General features: G+C 40.0%; 1 long non-coding RNA gene across 5 annotated transcripts in view; it reads right to left on the bottom strand.

Moving 5' to 3' along the window:
• LOC103892572 (uncharacterized) overlaps window positions 1-21,166 on the bottom strand; it is a 119,352-nt gene that overhangs the window by 30,262 nt on the left and 67,924 nt on the right. Inside the window, exon 5 of one of the 5 annotated variants that reach the window (XR_010137209.1) lies at window positions 3,530-5,166. The exons of 2 other annotated variants lie outside the window; for them this stretch is intronic. This is a non-coding gene — a long non-coding RNA (uncharacterized LOC103892572). Of the gene's footprint in view, window positions 1-876; window positions 5,167-7,465; window positions 21,164-21,166 lie in introns of those variants that run through there. 2 more of the 5 variants (XR_010137204.1, XR_002911514.3) reach the window with 2 other exon arrangements.

Raw genomic sequence — 21,166 nt, 5'->3', positions numbered from 1 at the left:
CCCAGAAGCCCAGCTGGCTTCACCTCTCAATGGCACTCTCTGCACAGTTTTGCAGCACATAGCCCAGGCACTCGGGCAGCCCAGAGGGAGCTGGTCCCCTGATCAAGCCCAGCAGGCGCCGGTGGGCCACGCCTAGTGTGGGGCCGCTGAGCCCGTGCCCACCGGGAACCTGTGCCAGCCCACGAGCGACACGCGCAGCCCCCGCTCCCGCCCACGTTTTTGCCTCCACACCTGGGCGCCAGCAGAGGGAGCCGGCTCCGACCTCGGCCAGCCCCAGAGAGGGGCCCCCACAGTGCAGCGGCGGACTGAAGGGCTCCTCGAGTGCCATCAGAGCTGACGCGGAGACCGAGGAGGCACCCAGAGCAAGCGACGTTGTCACCTCTCAATACCACCATCATTTTAGAATTTCAAAATATAAATTTGGGGAGACACATTCAGACCATATCAGCCAGGAAGGTCGTGTCTCTCACCATTCAGGGTACAATGGAACATGGTGGTGGTGGTAAGAGGACAATGAAGAGTCCTTTGAGGAGCCTCATCAGAGGACCTGCATGTGGCCCCTGCCATGCCAGAGGGCATGGCCATCCAGAGAGAATGACAGATAGCACCAGCCAATTAAAAAGGTACTTTCCCCTTTGCCTCCCTCCCCTCCCGATTTCCCCAGCCCTGGAAGAGCAAGAAATAGCAGAGCCAGTAGAAGAAAGAAGAAAGGAGAATAAAAAGAGGAGGAGGAAGAGAAGAGCCAAGCACAAGAAAGGGGAAAGACTGACCATGCCTGCTTTCTGCACTGTGGCTTTTTTTTACGGGGCCCAGGGGTCAGCATAAACTGAGGGGAGATGGAGGGATGGGAGATGAGGAGGCACGTTTCACACTGGACAATGTCATCTAGTTTCTATTTAAACCAGACTGGAATTTTTACAAAACATTTTAGTGTGGACATTTTCAAATATATACAAAAGCAGAGAGAAGAGTACAATTACTCCCCAAGTGCCCATCATCCAACTTCGACTATTATCAGTCTTTTACTGGTTGTGGTTTCTCTCCCCTTCTTCTTTTTTTCTGGACTATTTCAAAATCAAACTTTAAATACTTTATCATTTCACTAAAACACACTTCATGTGCATCTCTAACGGCTACGGAGATATCTTTTTAATATACTCACAATGCCACTGTTATATTTAACAAAATACAAAGTAATTATAATTGACTTTTTGATACCCTAAATAAAATCAGGCTGCTCTTATGGTTGAAAATCAATGAGAAGCTGGGGGAATCTGCCCAAGATTCCATCCAATGGTGGCAAAAGGCAACATGGCTAAACGGTGTGCAGATAGTGGTAGGGGAAAAATAAAGTTGTTTTCTAGATAGTGGCAAGTTCAACGTACTCAACAAACCATTCATGTTTGAGAAAAATGTAAACTCTGCATTATTGATAATTGGTCTGGCACAAACCAAAAAGGGGATACCAGGCCTAAATATGTAGTTTTGAACTTCAGTAGATAGCAATGCTCTCTAGTGATGAAATTTGCTTCTAGGTGTTTCTTTGCCAAAGACTTCCTTTTTCCACAATAATTCACACTCCCCAATAAAATATCATTTAAAATGGGCAACTTGCTGTAGATGTTATTGTTCAATTCTTGTTCAATGATATTGCTTAATCTTTTTAAAGACCTCAGTTTTTTCATCTGTAAAATGGGGATAAAACTAGTACCTATCAGATAGGGTTGTGTGAGATGAAATTTAAAAAGCAATGTGTGTAAGAATGTATGTAGTACTTTGCTTGGAGCATAATAAATGCTCAATTTATCCATTTATTTATTCAACAAATATTTAATTAATTGTTTTGATTTAGCAGGCATTCCCCAAGGGCTAGGAATGTAGCATAGGACAGGAACAGACGCATTCTGTCTTGAAGGGTACATCGCAATGGAGGTGAAAGAGGCTAGGTAACAAATCACCCAATTCATCACTTAATTACAATGGTAATCGATTTGATGAAGAAGTATACAGTGAGATTACAGTGGAACCTGAGCTAATCTGAAAGTCTGAGAAAGCTTTCTGGATGTGCTGACAGATGATCTTTTCCAGCTCATCTGGCAGTCTGTTAGAGATAATGTAATTTGCAGTATACATGCTTATAAATATAGAAAGAATCCAAGGCGTTTTTCTCCCTCCTGGACTGGTGAGTTGGTGGATGTCCCATGTGGTTGTGCAACTGTAAATTAAATAGCAGAATAAACCTGAGACTGTACCAATTTTATTCTGCTCTTTTTGAGCCAGGATATACTTATTCTCATAGAAATAGTACACCCTTATGTGCAATTGTTTATCAGCAGGATCCTGTGCCTTTGGGTTCTCTTTTTCATCATTTATTTTAAAATGTTCCACTCTTTTATTACTGCAGAAAAGATATTCTTTTAAGTTATCTATAATCCCCTGTTATACACTGTCTTTTCCTAAGGCATAATTCAGTTATTTGTGTTAATATAATGTTCTCTGGTAATGGCTTTGATCCCAAATCTCATTTTTTAATCAAATTTCATAACCAGAAGAAAATAGAGAAATGGATCAGCCTATTGTCATCATTCATTCTTTTATTCAATCTATATTGAACCTTCTACAACGTGCCACACACTCTTCTAAAAGGTGGGGATACCGTGGGAGCCAGACAGAGGGAGTTCCTGCCTGCTTCAACAATAACCGTAGGGAGGGAAGGCAGACAATCAAGTATAAAATGAGACTGTTTTATTCTGATAAGTGCAGAGCGATGAGAGAGTGAGTAACTGGAAATAATTTTAGATGGGATGGTTAGGAGAGATCTCTCCAATGGGGTGACATACGGCTGAGAGATGAGACAAAGAGTCCTGCAGTAAGCCGGGAAAAGAGCATTTCAGGTTCCCACTTGCCCCCTGTGCTCTGGCCCCAGCGAGTGTCTCAGTGTTGCAGAAGTAAACCATGAGTTGTAGGATTAATAGCTGTTGATGCTGTTCTTGGGGAGTTGGGATACACCCTAGGCTTCACTGGAGTGTAGTATCCTTGAGGATGCTAGATGGGGCAGGGCCAAGGAGGAAGGTTCCCTTTAGGTTTCCTTTGATAGAACCTGTGTCTGAAAGGTAAGCTAGAAGCTGATGGAAGAAAGGAAGGCAAGTGGCAATTGTTGGTTAGAACTTTATCCTGCCAACTCCCTGCTAGCTGGGCCATGCCATTCGTTCATCTGTTTAAGGGATAAAAAGTGTATGCAAGTCTCTGATTGCATGAAGATGCAATGAAATTCACCTTGTATTTACTAAATCATCTCTCAGGCTTTTCACAAATAATCGACTGCTATCGTCAGTTTTCAATATGGTCTTTTTCTGTAGCTTTATGAGAGACAATAGCAGGACTTGCTGTCTTAAAAGACAATGAACTACAAAGTCTAAAATTGTGTAGCTTTTTCTTTATTTTCTAGCAGATATCTTTGCTTATCTGACTGCACTGCAACAAGAGCTTCACAAGTACATTCTGTAGTAACACATCTTTGAGCACTTACCCAAATTTGTTCCAGAGACAGCCAAGAGAACCACCCTCTCCATTCTCCAGGGGCACAGCAAAAATACAAAGCCTGCCTGTTTACATCACAGAGTTGCACAATTGCAAGTCTGTAACAGCAACCGGCAAACAAGGAGCGTCAGGCACCTCCCTTCCTTGAAGGAGCTCGCAGATGTAACTTTGTGACAAACAGGGCGTTTTCTCTCAGCCTGCTCCTCTCTTGTCAGCAACACAAAGGCTCCTTGGAAATGGAATTGTTTTTCTCAGTTCTCTGGTGCCATCTGGAGGTTTGATGTTAGATTCACAGCCAATAATTTAATTCTGCAAACAGGTCCAAGGTGTGTGGCAAAGAGGCTTGAGTGGGTAACTCGTAAATTAAGATCCTTAGTCTGCATCCTTAAAGGGAAAGTGAAGCACCAAGCTGAGAAAATGATTTAGGTACTTTTGACAACATGTTCTTCTTAATGTAAAAATCAAACAGCAGTAGCTATCATTTGTTTAAAGGGGTGGAAAAGAAGGCGCTATGTAAATGGGTGGTCTACATTTTAAGGGCTCATTAGGCACTGTTCATTGCTTCACTTCACTGACACTGGGTAGACTTGAAGCTTAAATTGCATTAGCCCAAGTTCAAGTGTTAGGAGGATAGCAGGAAAATATTGTAGAGGTTTTTTTTATATATTATTTATTTATTTATTTATTTTTTGAGACAGAGTCTCTGTCGCCCAGGCTATAGCAGTGGCACGATCTTGGCTCACTGCAACCTCTGCCTCCAGGGTTCAAGCAATCCTCCTGTCTCAGCCTCCCAAGTAGCTGGGACTACAGGTGCGCGCCACCAAGCCCAGCTAATTTTTGTAATTTTAGTAGAGACAGGGTTTCGCCCTATTGGTCAGGCTGGTCTCAAACTCCTGCCCTTGTGTCCGGAGTTTGTTCCTTCCAGTGGGTTCATGGTCTCGCTGACTTCAGGAATGAAGCGTGACCTTCACGGTGAGTGTTACAGCTCTTACAGGTGATGCGGACCCAAAGAGTGAGCAGCAGCAAGATTTATTGTGGAGAACGAAAGAACAAACCTCCCACAACCTGGAAGGAGACTTAAGCGGGATGCCGCTGAGGGCTGGGGTGGCCAGCTTTTATTCCCTAATTTGTCCCCTCCCATTTGGTCCATTTTACAGAGTGGATTGTTCCATTTTACAGAGTGCTGACTGGTCCATTTTACGGAGCGCTGATTGGTCCATTTTACAGAGTGCTGATTGGTTCATTTTACAAACCTCTAGTTAGCTACGGAGCGCTGATTGGTGTGTTTTTACAGAGCACTGATTGGTGCATTTTACAGACCTCTGGCTAGCTACGGAGCACTGATTGGTGCATTTTACAAACCTCTAGCTAGTTACAGAACACTGATTGGTGCGTTTTACAATCCTAGCTACAGAGTGCTGATTGGTGCATTTTACAATCCTTTTGTAAGACAGAAAAGTTCTCCAAGTCTCTACTGGACCAAGAAGTCCAGCTGGCTTCTCCTTTCAACCTCAGGTGATCTGCCTGCAGAGCCTTTTTATGTAAGGGCATGAGTTCTGAAGACAGTTTGCATTGGTTCAAAGATGGGTGGGATGGCAGAGGGGTCCATGGTCTCCATGATGCTGCCTGTTGGAGAAGGAATGGGGTATGTTGTGATGAAAGAATATGCTGCACTGGACATTTTTTTCTTAAATTCCCATCAACACAAATTGATTTCTGAAACAAGGAAACATTCTTGTTATCTTAGTAATTGTTATTCTTATAATATCAGTAATATCCTCTGATAATTATGCTGCATTTTATAGCTTGTAAAGAACTTTCACATATAGCAACATCAGAGGATTTTAATTTTTTATATATATTGAGTTAATATAAGCAAAGCACCTTGGACAGTACTTGGCACATAGTCAGTGCTATATAAATGTTTAGTATATCATTATGATGAGAGGCAAATGGTCTCTAATTACCTTGAATCTAAAAACAATTTCTTCATAGTCTGTTACAGCCTATTGATGTGACTTTAAAACATAGCCAATATAAGATTCTCTCTTCAATGAGAAAAGTAAATCATTGCCTGGAGAAAATGAAGCTCTTGAAAATCGAACTGTTTGTCCTATAACTGAATCTTAATAAATCCTAATATCACATTCTTAACATTAAAAATTATGATCCTTAAGTGATAAATTCAAGCTACTTAAGATATAGACTGTTTCCTGAAATACACTCCAAAATGGGTGTAACTGAATTTATTGAACCTTCTAAACTAAATAAGCCACAACACAAAATGGTGTTTTTCTCTCCTCTTTGCTTTCAAACTTGATTAGCTGCATCTCTCTTTTCCATCACTTAAAGATGCTTTAGGCAAATCCCATAGCTTTTTGCTTACTTTCAGTTACTCAAGCAATATTTAAAAGCACACTGTGGTCCGGTTCATTTTAAGGTTCAATCACTCACTCAACCTCGTATCTCCCCTCTCTTGCTCCCCAGAACCAGCCAGGCAGCAGGTGAGACTTGAGTGTAATCTATGCTCTCTCATGCCCGCCTTCCCTTCTCCTTTTTGCTTCCATCTTTGGACAAGGAGAGAAGGAATTACAGAAGAGGGGCAAAGGTGTTTTGTTTGACTGGTGTAATGTCATTCTCTCTCGGCAGACGCGCTCTGTATAGGAGGCTGGCTGTTTTGGAGACACGGGTGTGTTCCTTAGGAGACTCTATAGGCGGCTTCCCCACGCACATTATCTTTACTTGGCAGAGTCACTCCAGCTTCACCCCTAGGTAAGCCCCTGCCCCCAAAGGGATGCCCCCCTCCTTGCACTCTGTGGTCAGCCCACAGCCTTCTTTAGTAAGGTACCAAGCCTGGCACCCTCCCACGGTGTCTGCTTGTCCTGCTCACCCTGCCACGTGAGATACGGAGAGCAGGAGGCTCCCCGACAGCTCCTGCCTATCCTGCATCTAGCCTCTTGTCTCTTTCCTCTCTTTTCTCTTGCTTAGACAGACACACAGGGCAGACAGAAGCAAGTTCGCTGCCTATGCAGCTGTCTAGCCGGGGATTGAGGTCCCGCCACCCACACTTGCGCAGGCATGACTGAGGGCCCATCTCTGAAGGTAACTCTTAGCCTGGGCAGCGGTGGAGAGTAAAAAACCGTAGCCCTGGGCTCTGACTCTGAAGGGTCCCTTCTCTTTCTGGTTCCTGTTCTTACATATAGGAAGGACTGTGGTGAGTTGATGGGATCCAGGCAAATTCTTCCATCTCTTGGCATCTCCTGGGCAGCTCTTTTTGGAATCTGATAACACTTCACGTTTTCTGTTTTCAGCTAACGGACTTCATTCTAAAATTGTCAGAGGACAGAAAAAGTCCTGTGCACATTTTGTCACACTGGTATCACGGGTGTCATAAAAACTTTTTAAAGCTCTTTCTTTGTTTCAAAAACCTTTTCTTTTGGCAGCCAGGATGGTTCAACAGAGAAAAGCAGAATCTTGTCCTTGCTGCCAATTTCTTGGTGCAATTTGCTAAAAATACATATCCTCTGTAGGCATGATTTGATTATATTTAAAATTTTTACAATTTTTGTGAACACTGAATCAAGGTCAGGAGCTCTATATTTGGTAAATTAGTGCTTTTTAAGAGAAAGGCAATGTATGGATTGGCTTCCAAGTACGAGTTGTATTTGAGTAGCAGTGGCTATCTTCATGACATATCTAGGTTTTCTAGTTTAAAGAAACTTTAGGTCTTAGTTTCAGTTTTTGGTTTTAAAAACTTTGATTAAAGAACTGCTTTGATAAACAGAAGCCACCAAGAGCTTCTTCTCATATATGTACTGCAAACATGCATGATCAAATACCAGTGATCTATGTCATCTAATTGCAACACAAAATAGCTCCTTGAACATGCATGATAAAAGCATAATTTTTTTTTTAAAAAAGTTAAAAACATTACACTCATACAAATATAAAGCAAATGTGTGTCAATGAGCTGTTGATTTATTGATGAGGAAATCAGCAACGTGCACAGAATGATTGAAAGAAAAATTAGAGAAAAAAAGATTACACAGTCTATTAGGAAAGGAATACCAAAATAAATTTGCTAAGTCAGAGATATAACTAGTTAATGTTTTGCATCTCCATTAGACAAAAATCTACAAGTTAACATGTGACTTCAGAGTCTTGGCTTTAATTAACAGAAAATAGTTAATCAACAAGAGTCCATCTTTTAAAAAATGAAATAATGCTTGGTGGGCCTGATAGATGCTGGTCTGGTATATGATATTGAAAGCACGAGCAATCTTCTTTTGCTTTATTTCTACATTTTGGATAATTTTTAAACAATAGCATTTGTTGTAATCTATCATGTGCCATTGCTATGATGTGGTGTCCAATAGTATGATCTGACTAGAATTGCAAAGATTAATTGATTATTTTCCCAGGTACCATACTTATCATTGGTTTTGTGGCTAACCCTGCAAGCTTCCTGGTAGTGGAATAACTTGTAGTTCTTTTTGCTGTGAGAAGTGTAACTCTAAAAGGTGCCTCCCTAGTTTATTTTTTCCATCTTTTCATCCTCCTCCTCCTCCTTTTTCTTTTTTTTAAACAAACTTTTTATTTTTGAGTAGATTTACATTTACAGAAAAATTAAGGAACTAGTACAGAGAGATCCTGTGTACCCCACACAGTTTCCTCTGTTAGTAACATCTTATATTAATGTGGTATATTTGTCACAATTAATGAACCAATATAGATACATTGTCATTAACCAAAGTCCATACTTCATTTAGATTGCTTTAGTTTGTACCTAATGTCCTTTTTCTCTCCCAAGATCTTATTCAGGATACCATACTACATTTAGTTGTCCTGTTTCCTTCGACTCCTCTTGGCCTTGAAAGTCTCCGAGTTTCCTTAGTTTTGATTGACACTTTTGAGGAGTGTTGGTCAGGTATTTTTGCAGAATATTCATCAATTTGGATTTGTCTAATGTTTTTCTCATTAGACTGGGATTATGGGGTAGGGGAGGAGGATCACAGGTACAGTGCCATTTTCATGATATCAAGGATACATACCATCAACATGACTGGTCATTGTTGATGTTGACCTTGGTCACCTGGCTGAGGTAGTTTGCCAATCTTCTCCACTGTAAAGTTACTCTTCTCCCTCCATTTTCCACACTGTACTCTTTGGAAGGAAGTCACTATATGCAGCCCATACGTAAGGAATGTGAATCATGCTTACTTTTCCTGAGTGCAAATTATCTGTATTAGTCAGGGTTCTATAGAGAATCGGAACCAATAGGATGTATGTGTTTGTATATGTAGAGAGAAGGATTTATTATAAGGAATTGGCTCATGCAATTCTGGAGGCCAGTAAGTCAAAAATCTGCAATGTGGGTCAACAGGCTCAAGACTCAGGTAAGCCAAGAATATAGATGAAGTCCAAAGGCAGTCCACTGAAGAATTCCTTCCTGCTTGGGGAGGGCAGTCTTGGTTTGATTCATGGTTCAACTGATTGGATGAGACCCACCCATATAATGGAGGACAATCTGCTTTACTCAAAGTGCACCCATTTAAATGCTAATCTCATCTGAAAACTTCCTCCAAGTTAGCACACAAAATTAACCCTCACAGTATGTGCGTAAGTTATTTGAAATTCTTCTGCACTGGAGATTTGGCTATTCTTCTCCATTTATTTATTTATATAATCATTTATTTATATCAGTGTAGACCAATGGATATTTATTTTACATATTGGGTTATAATTCAATACTACTTTGTTTATTTTGTTGCACAGCTTGTTCTGCCTGTGGCCATTGGGAGCTTTCTGTCAGTTCCTGTATCCCTTGGCATAGCCCCATCAGTGTGGGTTTTTCTGTGCATTTCCGTATTACCAGCACTGCAAGATGTTTCTCCTCCATCCTTAGAATCATCCATTGCTCCAAGGAGTCCTGATTCCTTCTATCGGAGAATGGTATTAGAAACCAGGATCTGAGTTCTAACTTTACTTGCTACTACTTGGGTGTCATTTATTACCTCTAGTTCCTCTCAGCTGACAAAACAGAGAAATACATGTATACACATATCTATATAACCCATGTATACATACATCTATAAATATTCATGTACTATTTATATATTAAGCTAAATATGAGTTTATACAGATGTCTCCCACTCTAATCAATTACCCATGGATTACTCTAGCCTCCCCGCTTTGCTCGTCTGTAACTTTCCACTCCAACAGTGAGGAGCCTGGTTCCCACCCTCCATTACACTTTACTACCTCTTCATTTTTTACACTAAAATACATCAACTTTAGGGTGAAAAATACCAAGCTTATTCTAGAAAAACTCATTTGGTTCACCAAAGAGATGCTATACCTTATTTTTCACAAACCCTTGAAAGATTTCACATTGCCGTTTTGAAGAACTTTGTAACAGAACACAGTGGGACTGGTGGGTGAATGGATCAATGTTTATCAATAAAATCTAATTTTCAGATGCTTATTATTTTATTTCTTTAGTTCTTCTAAAAGAATGAAGATAACAATGTGACAGCATTTCGGCTGGTGACATCATTTCTCTTGTATCTTCATTTCTCTCGGCATATACAGATAAGCCTCTATCTTCACAGGTGCTCTATTTATTATTTACATCTAGTGTATTTTTCTGATTTGTAGCATATTCATTAAATTTGTAATCACTAACCACCTGCTTCAATGAGTCATTTTTGATATGCTTTCTTGTAAACTGGTATTATAACACTTCACATCTTATTGTTTTTGTTTTTTGTTTGTTTGTTTGTTTTGAGACGGAGTTTCTCTCTGTTGCCCAGGCTAGAGTGCAGTGGTGCGATCTCGGCTCACTGCAACCTCTGCCTCCCTGGTTCAAGTGATTCTCCTGCCTCAGCCTCCCAAGTAGCTGGGACTACAGGCATGGGCCACCCACCACGCCCAGCTAATTTTCGTATTTTTTTTTTTTAGTAGAGACGAGGTTTCACCATGTTGACCAGGATGGTCTCGATCTCTTGACCTCGTGATCCACCCCCCCCCCCGTCTCCCAAAGTGCTGGGATTACAGGCATGAGCCACTGCACCCGGCCAACACTTCACATTTTAAAATCAACTTTACCAAGGTATCACTTACATATGATAAAATGCATTCATTTGAAGTGTATCGTTTAATGAGTTTTGGCAAGCTATATCCATGGAACTACCAACATAATCAATATAAGAAAGTAATTGCTTCATCCCCAAAAGTTCCCACGGTCATGAGCCTGTTTACAAGCAAGCCTTCCCAAGCCCTGATTATTGTCACCATAGATTAGTTTCCACGCAGCAATTTAAGAACACGAATGACGACTAATAGAATACAAGCGACATTGGAAAATTTTCACAAGACTCTGTTAGCTGAATGACAGCTGAAACAAATTTACCAACACAGTTCCTGGAGCACATTTACAACTTTTATGATATAATCATTAAAAATGCAGTGGAATTTAAAAAGTATAATATTACATTTCAGATTTATAAAACATATGTAAATAGGATTGTTTCGTCATTTTTATCTCCAAAACTGCCTAACCATATGTGGACTACTTGATATACCATAAGCAATGTGTATAGCACATTTTGCAAAACATAATTCTAGGAGGCCCTTGGCTTTAAAAAGTGAATGGTGTTGACTTTTCTAATTAAATATATGATAATGTCGGGGGTGGGGGAGCAGGCAACTTAGGCACACATATGTCTTTTTCTAGGGAGAAGCCATAACATTCAACAAATAGATGTCAAGGTTTTTTGAGAATTGTATAGGAGAGTTAGTCTAGCACAATCAATCTCAATCTTCAGTGTAGTTAATAAGTCTTTCTTCTAGGCATATGCTTGGATTTTATCCCTGGACAGCGTGGTTCAGTAGGTGACAGGGCCCAAGGATCTGAATCCTAAATGAACATCCCAGGTGACCCTGCTGCAAGTGTTCCACTGACGTCACATTGAGAAATACTACCTTAGACCTCTCAATCTGAAAAATCTGATTCCATGCATTTCAGTTATGACTTTCCTATAACTGGAAATACTGTATCTGATGCAAGATGATGGTGTGTCAGGGAGTTTCTGACAGGCATTTTCGCATTTGAGGAGACATTGAACTCACTGATCTTTAAAACCCTTTCACTTTGAATAATTTGTGCATTCATTGTCATATAGCTTGTAAGCATCCCTTACCTTGGAGCACTGTGGGCCTGGAGAGAAACAAGTTGACACATGGAGACACTACTTTCCTCCCCCAAAACAATATGTCACTCTTCTAGTGAGAACTAGAAGAGGGTTTTGTTTTTCAGGACAGCAATGAGGGAAGAGGGTTCTTTTTCAGGCACACCCAGGACCGAGTCAAAAGCTGGGGGAATGAACCACAGCAGACGATGAGCTGACCACCATTGCGTGGAAGCAGGCCCCAAGAGAACCCGGCTTTGAACCCATGAACTTATGGCAACTTCCAAAAGCCACGTGCAGAGAGGGTGATCTCATGTTCTTATGAGGTGGCTGTACTGAGTAGAAGCCATAGAGAAATGGCCAAAGAAAAACATGTCACAAATAATTACAGTAGCTCTCCAACAAGAGTTGTACAGTGGTACTTCAAGAAAAGACAAGAAAATTGGAAAATATAGTTTGTAAAGGGTTTGCTGTTTCCTTCATAAGAAGCCTGAAATAACTTTAAGATGTGCTGTCTTCTAGAAAACATCCACACTGAACAGAAAAGATCAAGGACATCCAATACTTCCCCACAATGATATCCTCAGGATATTCCATTTAAAACATTTTCCTTAGAGTCAACATACTTCTGGAACAACGTACAGTGAATTTAATTTTATTAGCAAAATAATAAAACATATTCTGGACAATAATCAATACTCTGAAATTATATTACTTTTGTTAGTTTTCCCTTTTAAATTAAATTATTTTTTCCACTTCAATTTAAAAAATGTCTCCAAGTAATTCATGCACATAATTTAAAAAGTCAAATAGAACCACAAGGCTTACAAGCAAACAAACAAACAAAAAGGGCTGTAATCTTTTGGCCGCCTTTTTGCTACCTCCAGAATAGCTGATACGAAAACTTTTTCCACAACTATGGGGGTTGAGGGTAGAGGCTCCTGAGCTGGTCTGAATTTGATCAAGTGCCCATTCTGAGCAGATCACTGAAGTCAGGGGGATGATAACAGTCATTAGCTTTTGCCAGTTGGAGCTCCTGGAACTGGAGAAAAGTCAGTCTCTATCACACTTCACAGCTGCTACCAACGAACTCACCAATGATGGCAGTGGTGGAAGGGGCGCTGGACAGACCACTGTGTTCCTGGAAACACTTTCCCCAGCCCCCTTTACTTTCTCCCAGTGGTAGACTAATAATGGTCTCCAAAGATATCCAGATCCTAATCCCTGGAAACTGTGGATGTTATATGGTAAAAGTGATTAAATTAAAAATTCTTGAGATGGGATTAATCTGGATCACCTAGGTGTCCTTATAAGAGGGAGGCAGAGAGAGATTTGACAGATAAGAATGAGGCAATGTGAGGGCTGAAGCAAGATGCTACATTGCTGGCTTTGAAGAAGGAGGAAGGGGCCACAAGCCAAGGAATGCAAGGCTGGAAAAGATAAGCCAGGCCCTCTCTTTAGTAAAAAAATGAATAAATATATTTGCACAGTTTCTTGTCCAAGTTTAAATTCCTTTCCAAATGGCTGTGAATGAACCTGTCCTGCTGCATTTGCATTAAGAAGATGTGTTTCTGTTTCTCACAGAAGCTATTGACCTAATCTACGCTGCTCCACTAAATTGACTTGGATCTTGATGTTCATAATGTTGAGTGACTGCAGAACTTAATTTAGCCACAAGATGGAGACTTCATCCTAGTCCTGGAAAACATCTCAGCACCTGGGGTTTCTGTAAGTAAAATTCCAGAATGAAATACCTTAATTAATTTGTTGTCCACCCTCTGATCCCATGTACAAGATGAAGAGCCTGAGTTCCAGAGAGATCACAGAATTCGTTTTCAAAGGAGTCAAATCTAGAAGTTTGTTTCCTAATTCCCATTCTGATGTTCTTCAGCAAGCATCACTTTTGCTTCCTATGTCTTTTCTGATATGTTATTTCTCTTATTTTCTGAGAATTACACTTACTCATGTAAAGGGTTTTTTTTTGTTTTCTTCTCTCCCTGTTGCTATGTTTCAGGCAGATAACTTATTTAAAATCATTTCACAGGGCTGTCTACATTGGCCTATGCATTGCTAACCTCATGAGAGGAGAAAACTCAATTCAAACTAAATAATATCCACCTGTAGCTACCACAGAATGTTTAGCTGGGGCCTTGGGGTGTTTGGGTGAATCAAACATGGTCTTCACCTTCCAGGAGCTCTGAGTTAAATGGATGAGGAAGAGAAGCAAATGAGATGATTGCCTTAAGAGAGGTACACTACTCTATTAGCAGAGAAGAGGAGGGTATCCCATTCAACTGGAAACTGGAGATCCTTGGGAAGGAGATGACATTTAGAATAGACCATGAAGGTCAGATGAAATAGTATAAGCCATAAACAGGGTAAAGGAGTATGTAGACGACAGACAGCTTGGACAAATTATGCAGCCAGGAAAGGAAGCAGAAATTTTGGAAGTAGGAATTCTGTTAATCAGGATATGCTCTGTTCTGCAGTTGTAACAGATTACTCCAAATGGTCAGTGGCTTAACAAAGGCTTATTTGTTACACATGGTCATGTCTAACAAGTGTCGGCAGAGCTTTATTCCATACAGTCACTCAGGGACCCAGGCTGAGTAGGAACCATCATCCTGAAACTCCATTATCTGGTTCACACAACTTAAGTTGCCATAGTAGAGGAAAGAAAACTAAAATATTGTTCATAAATTTTTCACTGCTTCTGTCAGAAGGGGCATGTATCACTCCCACACATATATTATTGGCTGGAACTAGTTGCATGGCTCTAACTCAACACAAGCCTGGACTATTTGGTGCATGTTACTTTCTCTGCCACAAGAGTATTCCAAAATTGACTGTAATTCAGAATATTTATAAGGCAGGAGCTTGGATCTTAACTTGGAAAGGCTTTCAAGTTTTGGTGAAAGACTAACAATTTGCCCCAACTCTGAGAGTATCAGAACTCTGTTTTAATATAAAGAACATTACATGTTTACCAATGAGCCAAGCTTTCCCAAAAGTCAAGTAGAGGGAGCAAAGCTTTTCTATTACTGTGCATAAGATTTTTTATTAATTCTGCGAAGGGGCCACTGGCAAGAACAGATTCTAAGGACCTCTACCTCTCGTAGCTCCAAGCTACATCAAGGCAATCAGATCCGGGAGTTGCCAGTGTCAATATAACAAAGGAAATACACTCCTGGGTATGGTGATAGAGAGTGGGAGGTAGATTCACAGATAACTTCCAGTGTTTCACGTCTGAGAACCTTCCAAAATAGTTGTCTTTCTCTTACTTTGACATCTAATGAAGAAAAGCATTCAGATGATCACCACGACTTTAAGAGAGTCACCCTTGATTTGTGTGATAATGTGAAACTTACTAAACAGCTGAAGGAATTGGGTAATTCTGTGTTACCACACTGGAGCCGTAAATCCGACCAACCCCATTAAATACTTAGGAGTCTGTTTACTATCTGTCTCTATTTATTACCTGGCTTCCCCCCATGACATTGCAGAGAAATAAAGTGCAAACAAGAACTACACCAGAAGAAGGCAGGTACAGAAAGCTTTGTTACCTCCTACTGAAATGAACTAAATTTGTTTGCAGGCCAAATTGTGCTAGAAAACTTTTGAAAGCATTGCAGTTTGACTAAGGAAAAGGTCTGAAGTCTTTCCAGCTGTCCCAAGATATTTCTCAAATTATCGCTAATGGAATCAAATGATTTGGGAAATATTAATCTATGCATATTCAGACTCAGATATTGAGCTAAGGAATTCAAATAGTATTCCTACATGGATTTGGTTAGTGATAAGGTACAGATCCAGGCATGTTCTGGGTGTCACATTGCCCAGGTCATGCCAGGGCTATGGAGAGGGCAAACAGGTGTCTGGAAAGGGACACATTTCTCAGGCAGACAGGAGCCTAGTTAGAGCAGGGCTGGCTAAAGACTATAAACCAAAGGCGGGCCAAACTCATTCAGGAGTTTGGCATAGACTTGGAGAAATTCAAACCAAGTAGTTCCTTATAGGACAAAGGTGGCAGCATCATTCAGTCTCTTTAACAAGGTAACTCAATACCTCCTCATTGTTGGGAAGGATGGGGTAGGGGTAAAGGGCTGAGTAGTAGGGCCAACATGCAGGAAAATGACAAGAGCATAACTTTTCTTTCTGGTCTTGAAGGTAATGTCTTCAGGATGGGATTCCCTGAAAGCTGCCATTATTATCACCAGGTTTCCCTCCTACCTATCCATTGCTGCTGAGTAGGAAAACACCTGGGACCAGTTAATTATCACAGGAGAAGATCTTTCCAAATCAGGGATTGTAAAGGTGGAGGGGAAAATTCTCCCTTCGGTATTCCAAGATGAATCTCTTCAAGCCCAAGATGGCAGCAGTGTCTTCTTAGTGTGGCCTTGCTCAATTCACTTATCACTGGGTCTCGGAGTTTCAAAAGTAAAATAGGGCTGTGCACATTACACAAACACACACGTGCACACACACACACTCTTTAGAATCATATAATGTCATCACTGGTATCCTGGAGTCTTTACTGCTTACCTGTACCCTCTTGCCTCCACAAGGTCAATGAAACATCAATCATCCAATGCAGAACCAGAAGAGAAAGGCTGCAGGTACTTGACGGTTACATTGAAAAGCTGAATGGCATGAAGATGGGCAACTGGTTTAAGTTTAAGATAGAGAGTTGAGATGTCCTGCCTTTAGATATCAGGAGCGAGGGAGATTATAGAAGGAAGGGACAAGGTAGATAATAGAGAATAAGAAACAAAGATCTGCAGCAATGAAGGGAGCAGGTATCATGAGTCACCATCATCTTAGAGTTCAATTGTATTTCTTTTTGCCATCATGGGGAAACCAAAAGTAGAAAGTGGTCACCACTGTTTTTAAATTGTCCAGAGAAAATAACATTTGTCTGTGCTGTGAGAATTCACTCAAGCCTCCATCCAACCCAGACCATGCGGACATCCTCCATTCTGTGGTCCACGATACATTTCAGCTCTGCCAGAAACACAGGATGGTCCCTGAACTCCTACAGAATTGTGAGTCTTTGAAGGAAAGACTTTCCTCCAAGGGAATAATTAGGGAACAGGTAGAATTTATGGGGCGCATGGAGAACCCTGTAGATGTCTACTAAATATGCTGCATATATTGGTGAATTTCATATCTGTAACAGGACAAGAACTATCCTGCCCAACTATATAAGGCTGTTCTGAAGTTCACATGTGCTGTATGTGATTGTCTGGATGTATCATATGCCTGTTCATTTTTTCCAGGTGGCATCTTTCTGTGAGATCTAGGAATTGGTGCAGGCAGGAGGGTAGAGAAAGGAAGAATAATAATAGTCTATCTGTTCTGCCTTTTTTCTTTCCTTTCCATCTTCAACACATTCTGTCTCTATTTTTCTTTATCTCTGTCTCTTTGTCTTGTTCAAATGCTACCATGGCTGTACTATTTGCACTCCTACCAGTATTGTATGAAAGTTCCAGTGGTTCAGCATCTTCTCCAGCATTTGCAATTGTTTTTTTTCCTTTGTTCTAATAAATTTATAGTGTCATCTCATTGTTGTTTTAGTTTGATTTTAGTGACTAATAATATTGAACTTCTTTTCATGTACTTATTTGCCATTCATAGACCTTCTTTGGTGAAGTAACTATTCACAGTTTTGGCCCATGTTTAATTGGGTGGATTGTTTTCTTATCATTCAGTCTTAAGAGTTTTCTGTGTATTCTGGATACAAGTTCTTTCTCAGGTATGTGTTTTGCAAATATTTCTCCTAGACTCTGCCTTGTCTTTTTATTCTCTTAATGATGTCCTTCGATGAGCAGACATTATCAATTTAAATGAAGTCTAATTTATCAAATTTTTAATTTTATGGATCATGCTTTTGGGTTTGTATTTAAGAAATCTTTGCCTAACCCCACATCACAAGGATTTTCTGTTTTCTTCTACCAATATTAAATTTTTAGGCTTTATGTTAGGCCTATCATCTATTTTGAATACTTTTTCATAGTGTAAGGTATAGTTCAAGGTTTATCTTTTGCATATGAGTGTCCAATTTTTCTAGCACAATGTGCTGGAAAAAAAATCTTTCCTTATTGAATTGTCTTTGCACCTTTGTTGAAAATCAATTGACTATATACTATTTCTAGACTCTCTGTTCGGTTCCATTGAATAGAGAGTCTATCACGTTGTCTTGGTTAGATAAACTTTATAGTAAATCTTGAAATCAGATAGGATGAGTCCTCTGGTTTTGTTTTTCATTTTCAAAGTGATTTTGGCTATTTTTTGCCTTGCCTTTCCATGCACATTTCGAACTTAGCTTGTCACATTATACAAAAGAAATATAGACTTCTGACTGACATCGGGTTGAATACCTGAATTTGAACAAGAATTGCCATTTTCGCAACATTGAGTCTTAAATCCATAAGCATAGTGTATTTCTCCATTTATATTTGAGACTTATTTCTTTCATCAGTGTTTTACAGTTTTTAGCCTAAGATAATGGGGTAGATTTTCTATCACTTGAAATAAAGACTATCAATTAATATAGCATACTTGAATGATTTTAAACAGATGTCCAGCAAATCAGGTGTGAGAAGGGTTCAGGAATATGTCAGGATTAATTCTTAATTATGGTTTTGTGTGACAAGTGTCCAGAAAGGCAAGAGTGACAGAAGATCAAGAATACTTGTATAAGGTTAATTTAAGAGATCACTTATGGAGTTTAGTTTGAACAGGAAAGATAATGAGAAAGACAAAAGCTGATATTTGAAAAAGTTAACATTTCAAATGTCTCATTGTGGTTAAAGGATACGTGCAAAGAGAGGAATGGTTTGATAACTGGGATAGGTCATTGTATGATCAGAGAGTGGAATATTATTCATAAGTAAAGAAGATAGATGTGTAAAAGGAGATAATAAGAACCAAAGATCTGCAGCAATGAAGGGAGCAGGCATCATGAGTCACCATCATCTTAGAGTCCAGTTGTATTTCTTTTTGCCATCATAGGGAATAAGAACCAAAGTAGAGAAGATAGATGTGTAAAAGGAACTCAGTGAGGCCTTGGAAGCATGTGACTGAAGTGGAATGGGTGTGAATGTCCATGAGTTCTAATTATGCCTAGTTTCACTGACTTTTGACACTAGTTACCAAGTTGAGCCAAACTTTACAGGTTAGGGACACAGTTTTCCACAAGACTACACAAACTAAAGATATCAGACACAAGTTCAAAGGCTCACGGGCCACTCTTACTCCTGACCAGCTTGCTACAAATTTGGTGGTTCCCATAACCCCCTCAGGATTAATAATTCACTAAAATGACTCATGGAACTCAAGAAAGTCCTATAAATTGCAGTTGTAGTCTTATTACAGCAAAAGGATACACATCAGAACCAGCCAAAGGGAAAGAGATACACATATAATGAGGTCTAGGGGAGTTCAACACAAAGCTTCTGTTGTTCTGTCTCCAAAGAGTAAGGATGCATTACCTTCCTGGCATATCAATGTGTGACATTATCAGAATATTAACAACCTGTGAGGCTCAACTGAGCTTTGGTGCCCAGAGTTTTTATTGAGGTATCATTACACAATCATGACTGATGGAATCATTGGCTTTGCAGTTGAATTCAATCTCTAGCTCCCCTTGGCTCCCTGGAGACTGAGCTGATATCACCTGGCTCAAAGCCCCACCCTCTAATCACATGGTTGGTCTTTCTGGCAGGAGCAGCCAGCTCCTGTCCTGAGTCATCTCTTTAGCACAGACCATCAAGTTTGATCCCAGGAGTTCACCATGAATAATAGACACTCCTACCACTTAAGAAATTCTAAAGGTTTTGATGCTACTTCCCAGGAACCAGGGACAAAGTCAGGCATATTCTTTATTGCATATCAGTTAAAGTAACAAGAATAGTGACCAGAATTGGCTGTGGAAGATGCCAATTTTAAATTTCATATCACTACAATAAGGATAAGGGTTGATGAAGTCAGAGTGTGTAACCACCCAGGGGTCCAGAAGCAGGTGTGGGGAACAGAGGGCTAATGCAGAGCAAAGTCTGAAAGTGTGAACGGACATGGAGGAGAATCTGTCTTCTGGTTCAAGAAATTAGAATCTTGAGCTCTTTCAAAAGCTGTCATCTTCTGTGTTCCAGTGTGTCCTCCTGGCCTCTATATCCCTACATTAGGTCTCTAGCTTCTCTTGAGGCACCTCAGTCCCCAAGTGCTGAGTGTGCTCTACAAATGTACCTTAAAACACTTCTTTGCATCTATTCAACCCAGATTGGAAAATTCCTTTTCCTATTTTGTTGTGTCAAGGCTAAAGACAATACGGAAAACCTTTTATCCACCTGCATTTTATCCTGGGATAGGTCAAAGAAGGGTATTGCTTTTATCCTCATATTATCAAACAAAAACCATAAGAAAAAAAGAAGTTAGTTTACTTACTCTTTATTACAACTTCTCCTTTGAAAACTACAAACTATAGAATTAAGTAAGGGGTTGGAGGTCTGATTTGGAAGGGCTAGAACTCTGCTTCAAACCATCTAATCTTTATTTTCTCACCTAGGTAAATCTCTGACTGTCTCATGTAACCAGCTCTTTCAATAGGCCTGGTTATGACTCTATGGTCTGAAGAGACTGATGCATGGGCTGGAGCTAAGTCTTCTATGTTCTGAAGATCCACAGATATTCACTTAGGAGTCAGAATTCTAGTATGAATTTATAAGGGCTCTGTTCCAAAAGATGCTTGGTTGGTATTGACTCATATGTTCATTTGAAATGGGTTTTTCATGATCCTTGTTTTCCAGGAGCTAATGATATCATTGGAACAAATCAGTGCTGTAATTTATGACCTATTTCTTTCTGCTGTGAGTGAAAGACACCAAAGGCTAGCTTGGGGAGACACTTGGCCAGACTCCCACCTATTTATCTGCATCAGGGCTGGCAGACACTGTAATTACATTTGCTTCATTTCCCATACAATTTATAGAAAGATCATTAAGTAGCAGGAAATAACAGAGGTCAGAATACATGAGATTACACCAAAAGGTTTAGGCTGGCTATTGGGATTAGAAACAACAAGAAAGATCAGCTTCAAGGATTTGCAAAAAGTGTTAAACAAAGCTGTAATCCTTTTGTGATTGTCATTCCTTGGAGTCAATATTCTTTGAGAGATTTTTATTATAAAACTGAGATAAACCACTACTCATATCAATAAAGACTGCATAAATATATTATCATTATACAGCATATATTATGCAGAATATATTATGTCTTAGGCCTGAATTAGGTTCAAGTCAACATGATCAAGATTAATATCTAGTTCACATCAGATTCCAGTGATGTTGCAGGGAAGCTCTCCTCCAGGTGGTGACTCAGAAATCCAACGTACTTCCATCTTGTGGTTCTACCATCTCAATTCATGGCTTCCATGTTCACTT

This window comes from Pongo abelii, chromosome 16 (assembly GCF_028885655.2).
Source record: "Pongo abelii isolate AG06213 chromosome 16, NHGRI_mPonAbe1-v2.0_pri, whole genome shotgun sequence".
Taxonomy (NCBI): domain Eukaryota; kingdom Metazoa; phylum Chordata; class Mammalia; order Primates; family Hominidae; genus Pongo; species Pongo abelii.
This window is presented reverse-complemented; position numbering and strand designations above follow the sequence as displayed.